The sequence below is a fragment of the Myxine glutinosa genome, chromosome 1 (genome assembly GCF_964187855.1).
Source record: "Myxine glutinosa chromosome 1, kmMyxGlut1.1, whole genome shotgun sequence".
Taxonomy (NCBI): Eukaryota; Metazoa; Chordata; class Myxini; order Myxiniformes; family Myxinidae; genus Myxine; species Myxine glutinosa.
The window spans coordinates 5,265,913-5,278,790 of NC_136261.1; the positions used below are offsets into that span (position 1 = coordinate 5,265,913).

Genomic DNA, 12,878 nt, shown 5'->3' on the forward strand with positions numbered 1-12,878 from the left:
CAGGGCTCGCCCAGAGCGTCCGGGCATGCCCGCTATCGCCTTTCCAGGGCTCGCCCAGAGCGTCCGGGCATGCCCGCTATCGCCTTTCCAGGGCTCGCCCAGAGCGTCCGGGCATGCCCGCTATCGCCTTTCCAGGGCTCGCCCAGAGCGTCCGGGCATGCCCGCTATCGCCTTTCCAGGGCTCGCCCAGAGCGTCCGGGCATGCCCGCTATCGCCTTTCCAGGGCTCGCCCAGAGCGTCCGGGCATGCCCGCTATCGCCTTTCCAGGGCTCGCCCAGAGCGCCCGGGCACGCCCAGCCTCGACTTGCCAGGCCGCAGCCAAACACGCCCGGGCAGGTCCAGACTCGCCTTTCCAAGGCTCGCCCTTGACACCCGGGCATGCCCGGTATAGCTTTTGCCGGGCAAACTTCCCGACATAAATGTGTATATATATTGTTGCCCGAGAAACGGGCTTGTCAGAATACCTGAGCTGTTTTGTTTCAATAAAGCAACTCGGACGAATTCCGTCTTTGATCGCGTCAATTCTTTCGACTCGCGTTGGAGCGCAGTTCCCACATTGGTGACCTACCGACATGGATACGGCAGTGACGCTTAAACTGCCTACCTTCTGGGAGACTCACGCGGCTGTTTGGTTCGCCCAGGCGGACTCCCAGTTCGCCCTGCGAGGCATCACCGCGGACGACACCCGCTTCCACCATGTTGTGGCGGCGCTCGGTTCCACCACCGCGGCCCGCGCCTTGAGCCTCCTCCAGCACCCGCCGGCTGCTGACAAATACGACGCGCTGAAGACGCTCCTCCTCGGTGCTTTCACCCTCTCACCGGCAGCACGCGCACGGCGCCTGCTTGACCTGCCCGAGCTCGGCGACACGAGCCCGTCCGAGCGCATGGACTATATGCTCTCGTTGCTCGGCGAGCACTCTCCGGCATTCCTGTTCCGGGAGCTGTTCCTCCGTCAGCTGCCTAACCCGGTACGCCTTGCCCTGGCTGGCACGTTGATCACGGATTCCCGCGCCCTCGCCAGGGAAGCCGATAAGATCTCCTCGGCGGGCCAGCACATCGGCGTGGTTACCTGGAGCCCGCCGCCATCCGAAACAACGCCCACGACGCCCGAGCGCCCTGCGCGGTTGGAGGCCGAACTGCCGGTGCAACTGGCGGCCGCCACGCCGCACCGCCCGCTTCCGACACGACGGCCGGGGCCTCCACCTGACCGGGCGTGGTGTTATTACCACGCCAGGTTCGGACACAAGGCTCGGACGTGCCGGCCCCCGTGCACTTTCGGCAGGTCGGGAAACGGCCGGGCCGGCGTTCATTCCCAGCCATGAGCGCCGGCCACTCGGGCAACTTGCTGTTTATTCGGGACAAAGCGTCTGGACGGCGTTTCCTGTGCGACACCGGCGCCCAACTGAGCATCATACCTGCCTCCGAGCAGGACAGGCTGGACGCAGTTTGCGGCCCCTCTTTGGTCGCTGCTAATGGCTCGGCCATACGCACTTTCGGCCCACGCGTCGTCACCCTCTGCTTCGGCAGCCAGCGCTTTCAATGGACTTTTGTTACCGCCAGCGTCCCCGTGGCTTTGCTGGGCGCCGACTTCCTCTGCGCGCACGGGCTGCTGGTCGACGTCAAACGACGTCGCCTTGTCCACGCCGAGACCTTCAGCTCCCTGGCGTGCACAATGAGCAGCTCCGCGCCGACCGAACTGGCGTGCGCCCTCCCGGCAACGAACGAGTTCGCTCGCCTGCTCGTGGAATTCCCGGCCCTCACGCGGCCGACGTTTTCGGCCGTCGCGGTGCGGCACGGGATCGAGCACCACATACCCACTACGGGCCCGCCGTTCTACGCCAGGGCCCGCCGCCTCGACCCAGCCAAGCTCGCCGTGGCAAAGGCCGAATTCGACGCGTTGGAGCACCTCGGCATCGTGCGGCGCTCCGATAGCGCGTGGGCCTCGCCACTGCACATCGTGCCAAAGCCGGGGGGTGGATGGCGCCCGTGTGGCGACTACCGCCGTCTCAATGACGCTACCACCCCCGACAGGTACCCGATCCCGCATATTCAGGACTTTTCCGCCCGTTTGGCTGGACGGGTCATCTTTTCGAAAATTGACCTGATACGGGGCTACCACCAGGTACCTGTCCGGGCGGCCGACGTCCCGAAGACGGCCGTCATCACGCCGTTCGGCCTGTTCGAATTTTTGCGGATGCTGTTTGGCCTCAAGAACGCGGCCCAGGCGTTCCAGCGCTTGATGGACGGCGTGCTGCGCGACCTGCCGTTTCTTTTCGTCTATCTGGACGACATCCTCGTCGCCAGCACGTCCCGCACCGAGCACCTCCTCCACCTCCGAACACTGTTCGGTCGCCTCAGCGAGCACGGCTTAATTGTCAACCCGGTCAAATGCCACTTCGGCGCGACGACCGTTGACTTTTTGGGCCACCGCATCACCAAGACCGGGGCCGTGCCGCTGCCGACCAAGGTCGAGGCCATCACCACGTTCCTGCGTCCCCGTTCCATCAAGGCCCTCCAAGAGTTCCTCGGCATGGTGAATTTTTATCACCGATTCGTGCCCCGCGCTGCTCAGCTCATGCGGCCCCTTTACGAGGCCCTCCGGGGCAAGCCGGCCAAGCATGACATTGTTTGGTCCGCGGCCATGGACGCGGCCTTCTCCAGTGCCAAACGGGCCCTCGCCGACGCAACGCTGCTGGCTCACCCGGTGCTCAACGCGCCCATCGCCCTCACTACGGACGCCTCCAACTACGCGGTGGGCGCCGTCCATGAGCAATGGGTGGACGGGGTTTGGCAGCCACTCGCTTTTTTCAGCCGGCAACTCCGGCCGAACGAGTTAAACTACAGCACGTTCGACCGCGAGCTGCTCGGGCTATTCCTGGCCGTTCGCCATTTCCGACACCTCCTGGAGGGCCGCCCGTTCACGGCTTTCGTCGACCACAAGCCGTTGGTCTACGCAATGGCTAAGGTCACGGAGCCGTGGTCGGCCCGCCAGCAGCGCCACCTCTCCGCCGTGTCGGAGTTCACCACGGACATCCAGCACGTCGCCGGCAAAGACAACGCCGTGGCCGACTGCCTTTCGCGGGCCAGCGCGAACGCGGTCCACCTCGGCGTGGACTTCACGCTCATGGCGGCCGACCAGACCACCGACGCCTCGGTGCAGGCACTCCGCGTGGCGGACACGGGCCTCCGCCTGGCCGACATCCCCTTCGCGGGCACCGTCCTGCTCTGCGACGTCTCACAGGGCCAGCCTCGCCCCATCGTGCCCGTTTCCTGGCAGCGCCGCATCTTCGCCTCCATCCACGGCCTTTCTCACCCGGGCCGGAAAGCTTCTCAGAAGCTGGTGTCGGCGCGTTTCGTCTGGCACGGCCTTCGACGAAACATCCGCGACTGGGCCAACGCCTGCACGGCCTGCCAGCGAGCCAAGGTCCACCGCCACACCCAGGCCCCGCTGGCACCTTTCGCCGTGCCTGAACGGCGTTTCGACCACGTCGACGTGGACCTGGTGGGTCCCCTGCCCCCCTCGCGGGGGTTCACCCACCTGCTCACCATGGTGGACAGGACCACCAGGTGGCCGGAGGCCGTGCCCCTCACCTCCACCACCACCGCCGACGTGGCGCAGGCGTTCATCGCCACCTGGGTCGCGCGCTTCGGCGCACCAGCGGACATCTCGTCCGACCGCGGCCCACAGTTCACGTCTGAGCTTTGGGGCGCGGTCGCCCGTTCGTTGGGGGTCACGCTGCACCGCACCACGGCCTACCACCCCCAAGCCAATGGGTTGTGCGAGCGGTTTCACCGCTCCATGAAGGCCGCACTCATGGCCGGCCTTCAGGACGACGGTTGGGCCGACCGGCTGCCGTGGGTCCTTTTGGGCCTTCGCACGGCCCCCAAGGAAGACCTCCAGGCGTCCGCCGCCGAGCTCGTCTACGGCCAGCCACTCCGCGTCCCGGGCGAATTCGTGCCTGACGCTACCAGTCCCTGGTCCGCCGCTCGCCAGCGCTCGGACCTCCAGGAGGCCGCCCGACGATTTGCCCCCGTGCCGACGTCCCGCCACGGTGGCCCCCAGTCCTACGTCCCCCCGGCGCTTCGCACAGCGGAGTACGTCTTTGTGCGTCATGACGCGCACCGGGGGCCACTCCGGCCGCCGTACGACGGGCCCTTCCGGGTCCTGCGACGGGGCGACAAGTCTTTCATCGTCGACTTCGGCGGCCGGCCGGACCGGATTTCTGTGGACCGCCTCAAACCGGCGCACATGGACGTCGACCGACCACCACGGTTGGCCCTTCCTCCGCGGCGAGGCCGCCCCCCGTCCACAGTTCCCCCCGCTCGACCACCCACCACCACGTCAGACCCCTCCCCACGACCCTCCAGGGGTCGCTTCGGCCGGGTCATCCGGACCCCCCTTAAATTGACCCTGCCGGTGCAGGTTGATTCTGGAGGGGCGTGTGTAGCGGTTACCGCTGGATGTACACAATCGCCTTGCACCGGCCAGAACACGGCCAGACGCGCCTCTCCCGGACATGCCCGGACTCACTGTTCCCGGGCACGCCCGAACCTCCCGGGCACGCCCGGTCTCGTCTTTCCCGGGCATGCCCGCTCTCGCCTTTCCAGGGCTCGCCCAGAGCGTCCGGGCATGCCCGCTATCGCCTTTCCAGGGCTCGCCCAGAGCGTCCGGGCATGCCCACTATCGCCTTTCCAGGGCTCGCCCAGAGCGTCCGGGCATGCCCACTATCGCCTTTCCAGGGCTCGCCCAGAGCGTCCGGGCATGCCCACTATCGCCTTTCCAGGGCTCGCCCAGAGCGTCCGGGCATGCCCACTATCGCCTTTCCAGGGCTAGCCCAGAGCGTCCGGGCATGCCCACTATCGCCTTTCCAGGGCTCGCCCAGAGCGTCCGGGCATGCCCGCTATCGCCTTTCCAGGGCTCGCCCAGAGCGTCCGGGCATGCCCGCTATCGCCTTTCCAGTGCTCGCCCAGAGCGCCCGGGCACGCCCAGCCTCGACTTGCCAGGCCGCAGCCAAACACGCCCGGGCAGGTCCAGACTCGCCTTTCCAAGGCTCGCCCTTGATACCCGGGCATGCCCGGTATAGCTTTTGCCGGGCAAACTTCCCGACATAAATGTGTATATATATTGTTGCCCGAAAAACGGGCTTGTGAGAATACCTGAGCTGTTTTGTTTCAATAAAGCAACTCGGACGAATTCCGTCTTTGGTCGCGTCAATTCTTTCGACTCGCGTTGGAGCGCAGTTCCTTCAGTATACTGTATACATCATTTAAATAACATTTCCAGCACACACACCACAATATTTCATATTTACTACAAACCTCGACGAAAAACCTACAATTATTATTGTTAATAAAAACCTGCACTGGAAATCAACATTACGAATGATTTTTACTTTACCTCACCTGGACCGAAGTCAGGGTACGGGAGCTTATGCGACGACGCGTCATCCGTCATCCGTCAGTCAGTCAGTCCTTAAACAATGGAAACTTCTCCGAAACCGCTGATGGGATTGTGACCAAATTTGGCACAAATGATATTTGTTGTGTTGTGACTAAAGTTTGTTCACGGCATTAAAATAAAATCGGGGTCTATGGGGGTTTACCGGGGGGCAAAGTAGATCCAGGTTTGACCCCGAAAATAGGATTTTGCTTTTCCCTCTGAAACTACAAACACTATTTCGATGAAACTTCACCACAACCTTCATAACCCGTGATGCACCAAAGTTTGTTCACGGCATTGAAATTGGGGCCTGAGGGGGTACACAGGGTGGGTGGGGGGGGGGGGGGGGATGCGGGGGAGGTGGTTGCACCCCAAAATAGGTATGTTTGTTTAAAATCTTATGATTATAGTACCTTTAGTCAGTGTAGTATACTGTTTATTCCACCAGGTGAGCACCAGGGGTATTGCCCCCATGTTTTTTTTTAATACACAAGGATATTCGGCGTGTGCTGCACCAACCCCAATTTCGTCATCTATTCATACACATAATACCTACCGTGCACACATATGATACATACCATGCATACATATACTACCTACCGTGCACACATGATACATACCGTGCATACATCTACTACCTACTGTGCATACACATGATACATACCGTCCACACACATGATACCTACCGTCCACACACGATACCTACCGTGCACACACACGATACCTACCGTGCATACATATACTACATACCATGCACACACATGATACATACCATGCATACAATTACCACCTACCGTCCACACACATGATACATACCGTCCACACACACGATACCTACCGTGCACACACACGATACCTACCGTACACACACACACACACACGATACCTACCGTGCACACACACGATACCTACCGTGCACACACACGATACATACCGTGCACACACACGATACCTACCGTGCACACACACGATACCTACCGTGCACACATGATACATACCGTCCACCCACACGATACCTACTGTGCACACACATATACTACCGACCGTCCACACACGATACCTACCGTGCATACACATGATACTTACCATGCATACATATACTACTACCGTCCACACACATACCTACCGTGCATACATACTACCTACCATCCACACGATACCTACCGTGCATGCATATACAACCTACTGTCCACACACATGGTACATACCGTGCACAAATATACTACCTACAGTCCACACACACGACACCTACTACACCTGAGACGTTTCTGCAGTAGTGTCTCCGATGGTCTGGGGATCTTTCCATACAGCTGTTCGTTAGTCCAGTGTGCTCTCCATGAAATGTTGAGTGATGTCCTCAGTAGTCTGGTGTGTACACCATCGAGTCCATGAAATGTTGAGTGGTGTCCTCAGTAATCTGGCGTGCACACCATTGAGTCCATGAAATGTTGAGTGGTGTCCTCAGTAGTCTGGTGTACTTACCATGGAGCCGTTTGGACAGTGTGGGTCATAGTCCTAGTTACCCTCGCCAGAGGAGAGGTTATTGCATTTGAGTCCGTTTGTCTGTCTGTTTGTCCGCACAGAATAAATATGATTTTCTCTACAACCGTTGGTCCAATTGACAGGAAATGTTCACCATAGGTGCACCTCCACATGTATAATTTTTAAAATGATAATTATGACGTCATTGGTCACGTGGTATGGGCGCCATCTTGGAAAAACCGAAAAACTTTGCACCTCTATAATTTATCTCCAAAAGCACTGCACAGAAAAAAAATTGAGACACGGCTCATTTTAAAGAACTCTTCATGGCAAATAAAATATGTTAATGATGATGTAATACCTAAACCTAAACGGTGGTTTAATGATGATGTAATAGGTACCTCCATTATGACGTCATAATTCAACAATTACAAAACTTCATCCAATCAAGATGAATATTTTTTCTCTGCAACCATTGGTCCGATTGACAGGAAATTTTCACCATAGGTGAACATCCTCCTGTTGAATTTGTTATAATAATGACGTATTAAGTCACGTGGTATGGCCGCCATCTTGGGGGAAAAAAACGAAACACTTTGCACCTCTATCTCTGAAAGTGCTGCATAGAAAACAATAAGACATGGCTCATTGTAAAGAACTCTCCATGGGGCATATCATATGTCAATGATGATGCCATAGGTTCCTCCATTATGACGTCATAATTCGACAAGTACAAAACTTCATCCGATCAAGATGAAATTTGAGCGTCATCTACGGATAAATTGGTGGAGAAAAAAAAATGACCTCATCGGTCACGTGGTTCGGCCGCCATATCTTATTATAATTCACCAAATGTCCGTCTGTCTGTATGTCTGTCTGTTCGAAGGTACCGTAAAAACTGCTGAACAGATCTCAAAAATATTTTGGGTGGATAATCCTAGGATCTCCAGGAGTAAAATAGGTGATTTCGTTTTCCCAATTTCAGCTTTAGTCTCCAGCATTCTCAGGTTTGGACTGCCACATAACATTCGCGTTCGCATAACGTTCATTGTTCTCATTGTGACGATGTTGTTTTCCCAGGAGCCGCACAAACGGCTGCACCGATCACTGCACGGCTGCACCGATCGAACTCGGTGACCTCGGACAAAGACCTTTTATAAGGACACGGGTTGAATCCCTGCTTGAGAGAATTCTAACCCATTTCAACTGAAGGAAACACGTATCAGGAGTACATACGACATAGCGACTGTGAACACGATTAGTTTAATCTCCACATGAGAGAATTCCACATAGCTATTTGGGCGGTGAATACGCTAACAGATCACTGTCTCCATCGATCTTGCCAAGGCCGTACCAGCTATCGGCTCAAAATCCTTTTAACTGTTGATTTGGAAGTTTTTACAATGAAGGAAACACGTATCGGGAGTACATACGACATCGGGAGGACTAACTGCACGCGTCTTCAGTATCAAGCTTAAATCTGTCATGGCGGATCTGAAGAGCGGAATGCTTGGAGAAGTGGTGGGCTACTTCGGCATGAAGGCGGATCAGAAACGTGGACTCCCACACTGCCACATCCTGCTGATACTTGCTCCCGCATGACGTTATTTTCCCGGGTGCCGCACAAACGGCTGCACCGATTAAGATTAAAGGGATGTTTATATAAATCGTTTAAAAGAAAAGAAAAAAAAAAGCCTTCAATTGCCGATATTTACCCTTTTCATTTGGGCCTCCCAATTGAAGCCCTGCCCATAGGGTGGGTACCGTTGCTAGTTTGTTTTAATGCAAAAGCCTAAAAAAAAAAAAACTAAAAAAAAACTAAAAACACGTCCTGGTGAGGGTCTGCATTCTCCAATTGCTCTTTCTTGTTTCTGTTCTGCACAGAACACTCTTGACTGTGGTGCGGAAGAAGAAGTGTTCCTTCAATCGCTCCTCCAAACAACATTCATGTTGCTGATGCAGCGCAAGCTTTCCCAATCCGAACCTCCTTGTCCTTTGCAGTGTTGTCAACCTAAGACCCCAGATATTGGAAATCTGGGACACACTTCATTTTGGGACCAATCTGGGAAATCTGAGACACTTCAATTTGGTACCACTGAGTGAGATGGTCAAATTCAGTGACCTGATATGCAAAGTCTTCAAATTTTAAGTTAATCAGATGAAAAATTGAAAATTTTAGAAATTTGAAGAGGTTGTTGACCTTTGGATTATGTTGACCGTTTGGCCTATGTTGACCTCATAAATAGTTGGTGGTTGAATTCAGTTTGCCGATATGAAAATCCTATTAAAATTTCAAGTCAATCGGATGAAAATTGAGGATTTTAGAAATGTGAAAATATATTTACATTTGGTCTTTGACCTTTAGTATGTGGAGGACTATCCTATTCCAAGCCGTTGACCTTTTGGCCTATTCTGATCTCAAAATTAGTTGGTGGTTGAATTCAGTGACCAGATATGCAAGTCCTCTTAAAATTAAATCAATCTACCCCAGTTTCAACAGCCGCAAAGCTCCTGAAACTACTCTTTGGGACGCCAAGCTAAGTGCCGGCTGAAGGGGTTTATTTTCATTTTATCTTCCCCTTGACGCCCCCCCCCCCCACCCCCCAGAATTTCCATGTTTTAAACGTTTCCCGGTGTGTACCCTGGATAAGAATAGGTACACCGTATCCCTGCGTGTCGTAAAAGACGACTAAGAGGGTTGGCGTCAGGAAGGGCATCCGGCCATAAAAAAAAAAACATTGCCTCAAAAAGGGAACCATGACAATTACAACTACATATGGGCAGGGTACAGCCCGAAGTGGAGATCGGTTTCTGAGGTTTGGGACATGGAATGTAGGGACAATGACAGGGAGATCAGGAGAAGTGGTGGAAGTATTGGTCAGAAGAAGAGTGGACATATGTTGTGTGCAAGAGACGAGATGGAAGGGAAGTGGTGTGAGAATGGTGAAGGGTAGGCAGGGACAGAAATGCACGTTTGTGTGGCAAGGGTGCCTGGGGGGGCGTGAGTGGTGTTGGTGTCGTTTTCTGAGGAGTTGTAGACAGTGTGGTGAGTGTGACGAGAGTGAGTGATAGGTTGATGATGGTGAAAATGATTATTGGAAAGCTCTTGGTGAACGTCATCTCGGGATATGCTCCACAGGTTGGTCGAAGCGATGAAGAAAAGGACAAGTTCTGGTGTGCGATAGAGAAGCTGATGGAAAACGTGAAAGATGAGGAAGTTGTTGTGGTAGGAGGAGACCTAAATGGACATGTGGGAAGGAGTATGGATGGTTTTGACGGAGTTCATGGGGGTTACGGATATGGTGTGAGAAATGGAGAAGGTGAAAGGATTTTGGAGTTTGCTGATGGAGCTGATTTGTTGATTTGTAATACTCAGTTCCAGAAAGAGGATAATAAGCTTGTTACATACACGTCAGGTGGGTCGACGACAACCGTTGACTACCTGATGGTGCGTAGGCGAGATAGGGGGCACCTCCGGGACACAAAGGTGATCCCGGGGGAGGAGGCTGTTTCACAGCACCACTTGGTTGTCTGCGACATAAGGGTGAAAGGTGCGAGGAGAGCTCGGCGGGTGAAGTACCAACCGAGAATGAAGGTGTGGAGGTTGAAAGAGGTGACAGTAAGGGAGGCATTAAAAGAGAGGCTGAGTAGGGTCGAGGATGATGTGGTTGAGCTTGAAAGTGGTTGGATGTCGATGAAAGCTAGTCTGTTGGGAGCCGTTGGTGAGGTATGTGGATGGACAAAAGGACCACCGAGGCACTCGGAAACATGGTGGTGGGATGATGAAGTTGGAAAGAGGCTTGACGAGAAGAGGAAGAAGTTCAAGGAGTGGCAGAAGGCGAAGGGTACGGGAGCAGAAACAGCAGAGCATGAAAGTTATAAGGCAGCCAGGAAGGCTGCAAAGAAAGAGGTAGCAAAGGCGCAGGAGGCATGCAGGAAAATGTTCGGAGAACGCTTGGATTCGGAAGAGGGTCAGAAAGCAGTATTCAGGATTGCAAAGCAGATAGCGAAAGAGAGGTGTGATGTGATGGGGGCGAGTTGCTTGAAGGATGAAGTGGGACAAATCGTTGTCGACCCAGATGGAATTAAAGGAAGACGGAAAAGATATATGGAAATGCTGTTGAACACAGAGAATGAATGGGATGGCAACATAGAGAGTAACCCAGTTTTAGGACCGGCAGAGAAGATAACTGAGAAGGAAGTTGAGGAAGCGATAAAAGCAATGAAGGGTAGAAAAGCGGGAGGGCCGACGGGAGTTGTGGGAGATATGTTGAAGGCAGCAGGAAGTTGGGGTGTGACGAGAATGACAGAGATCTGTAATCTGGTGGTGAAAGAAGGCCGCATTCCAGTGGATTGGGAACTGAGTACCCTCGTCCCTCTATACAAGGGGAAAGGTGACCCTCTGGAGTGTGGCTCGTACCGAGCGATAAAGTTATTGGAGCATGGAATGAAGGTATTGGAAAGGGTGTTGGAGAGGAGGATAAGGAATAAAGTGAAGATCGACGAAATGCAGTTTGGATTCATGCCAGGAAGAGGAACGACAGACGCGCTTTTCATTGTGAGGCAGTTGCAGGAGAAGTACATGGAGAAGAGGAAGAAGTTGTTTCTTGGGTTTGTTGATCTGGAGAAAGCATTCGATAGGGTACCACGCAAAGTATTGACATGGGCATTGAGGAAGTTAGGAGTGGAGGAATGGTTGATCAGAGTAGTGATGGCAATGTACAAAAGAGCGCGCACAGCTGTAAGGACGAAGGACGGGAACAGTGGTGAGTTTGAGGTGAAGGTGGGAGTGCATCAGGGGTCGGTACTAAGTCCACTACTATTTGTAGCTGTGATGGAGGTGCTGGCTCAGAACGTAAAGGAGGGTTTACCGTGGGAGTTGTTGTATGCAGATGATCTGGTGTTGATTGCGGAAAGTATGGATGGACTGAAGGAAAAGATGAACACGTGGAAGGAATGTATGGAGACAAAAGGTCTGAAGGTGAATATCGGAAAGACGAAGGTGATGGCAAGTGGTAAAGCATGTGGTGAGGTGGAAAGAACTGGGAAGTGGCCCTGTGCTGTGTGTAGGAAGGGTGTCGGAGTGAACTCCATTCAATGTACAATGTGCGCTGAGTGGGTTCATCAAAAATGTAGTGGTCTGAGAGGGTCATTAACCAGTGTGGCAGCTACATTCAAATGTAAGGTGTGCACAGAGGGAGCTGCAGATGGAGGAAATGTTGAGTTGGATCTTGGAGACGGCGTGAAGCTGGAAGGTGTGAAAACATTTTGCTACCTCGGAGACATGCTGAATGGAGAAGGTGGATCAGACTCGGCAACGGTTGCTGGAGTGAGATGTGCATGGAAGAAGTTTCGGGAACTGAGTGGCGTGCTGATGATGAGGGGACTGTCGTTGAAGCTGAAGGGAAAGGTGTATGCTGCATGTGTGAGAAGTGTTATGATTTATGGGAGCGAGACATGTGATGGAAATGAATGTAGAAGGAAGCAGAGGACGGGGAAGACCGAGAAAGACTTGGCTAAAGATGGTGGAAGAAGAAATGCAGGCAAGGGGGTTAACAAGGAGAGATGCAGAAAATAGGGCAAAATGGAGAAGATTGACATGGGGACCGCAAGGCTAACCCCCGCTCTCGCAGGGAAAATGGCCTTTAAAATGCATGTTGTTTTGTAATCGGATGAAAAGAGGATTTTAGAAATGTGAAGAGGTTGTTGACCTTTTGGCCTTTGTTGATCTTTTGGCCGAAGTTGACCTAAAAAATAGTTGGTGGTTAAATTCTGTTAGCTGACATGTAAATCCTATTCAAATTTCAAGTCAATCAGATGAAAATTGAGGACTTTGGAAATTAAGAAGTTGTTGACCTTTGGCCTATGTTGACCTTTTGGCCTATTCTGATCTCAAAATAGTTGGTGGTTGAATTCAGAACACAGGGGAAATCACCAATATCAAAGCCACAGATGC

The 12,878-nt window shown here is 53.6% G+C and overlaps 1 protein-coding gene across 1 annotated transcript in view; it reads right to left on the reverse strand.

Annotated features, from left to right (window-relative positions):
- The window catches only part of LOC137416241 (DNA-directed RNA polymerases I, II, and III subunit RPABC3), an 890,838-nt gene that overhangs the window by 101,413 nt on the left and 776,547 nt on the right, over window positions 1–12,878 (reverse strand). The window lies entirely within an intron of this gene.